This window comes from Oncorhynchus mykiss, chromosome 29 (assembly GCF_057628025.1).
Source record: "Oncorhynchus mykiss isolate SJ-2025 chromosome 29, ASM5762802v1, whole genome shotgun sequence".
NCBI classification, from domain to species: Eukaryota; Metazoa; Chordata; class Actinopteri; order Salmoniformes; family Salmonidae; genus Oncorhynchus; species Oncorhynchus mykiss.
Genome location: NC_143050.1, coordinates 40,673,287 through 40,677,752, shown reverse-complemented (window position 1 = coordinate 40,677,752; position 4,466 = coordinate 40,673,287). Strand labels below are relative to the sequence as shown.

Here is a 4,466-nt window from a genome sequence, read left to right as displayed (position 1 = left end):
TCTCTCTCTCTCTCTCTCTCTCTCTCTGTCTGTGTGTCTCTATCTCTCTCTCTTCTAAAAAGAGGGGTGTGGTGTGGTGGCCCACTGCACCCGGACTAAAGGACGGATGGTGGTCTGGCCTCTCCTTGTCACCCTGTCACCAGACCCAGGAACAGGGCTTTCAGGCTCTTAGGGCAGGACAAATGGCTCTTAAGACAGGGTCTCTCATCAGACTTCAGATGGGAGGATAATCCTACTCTGACAAGTGTCAGTGGGCAGTGGGCTGAATGACTGTGCTGCTGATCAGTAGGCTGTTACCCTAGCCAGCAGTTCAGTGGTCACTGGTCAATCAAATCCCTATTTCATCAGAACACAGGGCTTACGTGGTAAATGCACCTGCCACAAGCACTGATATGGTTTATAGGACTGGTGATAGATTGTGTGTGTGTGTGTGTGTGTGTGTGTGTGTGTGTGTGTGTGTGTGTGTGTGTGTGTGTGTGTGTGTGTGTGTGTGTGTGTGTGTGTGTATGTGCGCGTGTGTGTGTGTAAATGCACCTGCCACAAGCACTGATATGGTTTATAGGACTGGTGATAGATTGTGTGTGTGTGTGTGTGTGTGTGCGTGTGTGTGTAAATGCACCTGCCACAAGCACTGATATGGTTTATAGGACTGGTGATAGATTGTGTGTGTGTGTGTGTGTGTGTGTGTGTGCGTGCGTGCGTGCGTTGGGACAAAGCAATGCTTGAAGACAACAGGTTGCCGTTGTGCGTGCGTGTGTGCGTGCGTGCGTGCGTGCGTTGGGACAAAGCAATGCTTGAAGACAACAGGTTGCCGTTCGGTAGTTGGTTTAAGGTGGACCACACAAAGGTCAACCCATTACATCAGAGGCCATTACAATATGTGTGGTAGAAGAAACTTTTCAAATAGAAAAAAAAGACAAGAATGATTTAATAGGCTACACATCTCAATATAATAAGGATAATCTAATAGAATTTCAGAAAATATTTCTCTGCTGAAACGATCAGGGAAATGTTCAAGGGAAAATATGCTTATACCTGACATCACCACACTGTGAGAAATTCAAGTCTCTCCTCCCACGCCAACTCCTCACCCTGGAAAGGCTATTTTCTTCTACACCACATTTCCCACAAAAGTCTCAGTCAAACAGCGAACAACAGACAAGTTCCCTTTCTGTGTGTTCCATATCGTTCCTTGTTAGGCTACAGATGTTAGACTGTACCGAAAGCAATGCCTGTGCACCATACGTTGCTCTGATGGTGCAGGGAGAGAGGGAAATGTGTTGTTTTCAGCACAGTATGGATGATTGGAACGGGAGAGGCTCCACCAACCGCAGAAAATTTGCATACAAGTTTAAAACACATTTTTCTGGCAGTGTAAATCTTGAGCTCGCTAATTAAGCCGTTGCGGTTGGCAAAGGGAGTTGAAGGGGAGAGGGTAGAGCAGGCAAGCGTGTTCCTGGTAGGCTAATAGGTAGGCTAATAGACCTGACATTCCACGTTAGGTTGCTCCCCACACGCTTTAGGTTTGGAGTGTCCTTGACCTGTCCACGAGAGAAATTGTAACCCAAGACTTGTTCATCAACCAAACGTGGTCGGTGTCACGGCACACAAGGTTAAAGTCATCATTTATTGATTAGCAGTTTTACCATTTTAGTTCTTCAGGTCCCCAAGAGGTTACACAAGCTCAAAGTCGTCGTCGTCGCAAAGGTGAGTAGGAAGCTATTGTATAGGCCTACCAACTATTTAATGATATGACAATTCAATTGGTCTGTGGTTATTAGCATTTTTTTGTATACGTTTTTTTCTTGCACTTTATTGCCTGATTTTATGGCCTACTTACAGATCCCTGTTGATACTGTCATGAGCAGATACCGCTATTGCATTTACAAAGTTGAATGTTTTCATGTCGTAACAGCTGGACAGTTTCCTTCTGAGGGTTGCTCGGTGTGGTGCGGCCCTCAGATCCTTTGCAGTGACAAGTGGATCTATTGAACGTCATAGTGGCAAACTCAGGAGCCTTATTAGATGGGGCGTTTTTATGCTGTGTTGAGCACCAGGGCATCTCTTTGTGAGCCTGCAACAGAGTATAAAATCAGTACTGAGAGACTAGAGAGACCCAGAGTCCTTCAATACTTTTCTAAGTGTGCCTGTGTGTGTGTCCCACTCCACTCCAGCCGTACTCCTCCTCTCCACCCTCCACCCTCTTCCTATCGACAGGGCTATGTTTGCAGCAGAGAATGGGTTCGTTTCCTATTGTAATGCGAAACATGCTTGAGCGCCCCTCCACCCTACCCCACCCCATTCCTTCCGTCCCCGCCCCTAGTCAATGCAGCTAGACAATTAAGACCATATTAGATCTTTTCAAGTACTTGTCATTTCATAAGTGAGGGCTTTTTTTTCCTGCTTTTTATTTTTTTTTTACAAAATTAAATGGGGGGGAACCCACAGCCCCTCAAGAGCCACTTGGTAAAGATGGGAAACAGATATTAACCCCGGCGAGTGACGGTTCTTTAAAGAGGACTCCTTACCCTGAGCCCTCAACTGCCTCCACCACTGTGGGGACCACACACATTGACACCTGCGCTTTCTAAAGACATACACACAACCATAACTACAGTGCTGGGGACCACCAGGAAACACTAGGGTGTATATATATGGTAAATTACAACATCCGTAGCACTGTGGAGGAGAGGAAAGGAGACACACACACAGGAAACAATGATTAGTAATTGATACCTTGGGAAATGAAATAATAAAATAATGAATAAATCGAATTGTTCTATTGTACGTTTGTATTGGCTTTATCCAGACATTGTACTTCAGTATTCATCCAGACACCCTCCACTTCTAAAGATGCTAGATGAGGCCATGTCAGATAGGACAGAGGAGCTGAGATTGTCTAACTAGCCGCTGGTTATTTGGTAACCAATACAGTATGTGTAAAATATCCCAACGTACCCAACAAAAGCTAGAGTATGTACAATATGTTTCAGAAAGCCAAATTCGCCCCCATTCCAGGATACAGTACCTACCTCCTGGAAACAAAATGCGGTTCAGTGGAATTCCAAAAGCTTTCCTTTTTGGTTTCACCGACGGTCACGAGACGTCAAAACATGGCTGCATCGGATGCTTTCAGGAAGTATAACAGAAGAGAGAGAAAACACTGTGAATGAAAGGAAACCAAGCCATCTGGGTTGTGTACGGTCAGAAAACACTGCTATTCGTTAAGCTATGTTTGATCATAGGAGAGGAGGTGGGGGCTAACACTTTCCTGTTTTCTATTCGCTTCATGGTTTGTCAACAATAGGCTTGTTTAGGGTGACCTCTCCTTTTATGGGCTGACCCCCTCTTTCTCTGTTTAGCTTGACATCATATACCTCATTGTCAAGATTTTTTTACCTGGTTTCAATCTACAGTACAATGGTACGATGCCAACATTTTCCAGATATAACTTTACTCCCTCTTGTAAATAATTATGACCAACTATAACCAGGCAGCCACGACAGATACACACACACACGCACACACACACGCAATGCATACACACAGACACACACACATACATACATAGCTGGGTGGGCAAGGGGCCTTTTGTGTTCCATATACTGTACACTGAAAGTCAAATGCATCCTTTTCATTGACAATCAGCTTCAATTTGTATAATGTATCTACCACAACAGCTCCATGGTGTGGGGTCACTTAATATCTTCTTGAGTGGCACAGTGGTCTAAGGTACTGCCAATCAGTCCAAGAGGTGTCACTACAGTCCCTGGTTCAAATCCAGGCTGTATCACAATTTACCCACTGTTGTCTGGGTTTGGCCAGGGCAGGCTGTCATTCTAAATAGGAATTTGTTCATACTTGACTAGTTAAAAATATAGAGGACACTTCCGTATCAAAAATTGAAATGCCAGCCTACTGAATAAAAAAAAAAGGTTTTATGTCATTTGACTCAGAATTGTTAAAAATGTGTTATTTTTCAAAAGCGTGTTATTGTTACGTGAAGGAGAAACGTTCTTGAAATTGGTTTATGTTTCAGTCTGCACTCTGACAGGTTCGTTTGGTGTGGGGTTTCCAGACCTTCCGCACACATATCAAAAGGAAAAGGAACAGGGGACTTAAGTGGCAAACACTCTGCAGGCCTGCCCAATTTTCAAGACGATTTGCGAACTTGAGAAACGGTGGGCTGTGAATGATTGTGGTCCTCTTCACGCTGCTGATAATAATGTTTTTCCACTGGGGGTGAAAGTGGTACAAATGGGGGGAACGCTTAAGAGAAAAAAAAGAAAAGAAAGTAGGACATCATTACAAACCACACATTCTACCTACTTTACCCCAAATGATACATTAATCATGCTGGGATTGCAGGACATTTCCTTTGAAAATTAAAGCAACACAGAGTTCAAAGTAATCCCTCCTCGCTCTGCCTCTGAAACACACACACACACACACACACACACACACAC

The 4,466-nt window shown here is 44.2% G+C and overlaps 1 long non-coding RNA gene across 1 annotated transcript; it reads right to left on the bottom strand.

Moving 5' to 3' along the window:
- Nucleotides 1-808: 808 nt before the first annotated feature.
- LOC149970450 (uncharacterized) lies at nucleotides 809-3,885 on the bottom strand. Its single transcript, XR_016493463.1, has 2 exons — nucleotides 3,033-3,885; nucleotides 809-2,679 (listed from the first exon to the last, which is right to left on the bottom strand). It is a non-coding gene; the product is annotated as an uncharacterized LOC149970450 (long non-coding RNA).
- Between the last annotated feature and the right edge of the window lie 581 nt (nucleotides 3,886-4,466).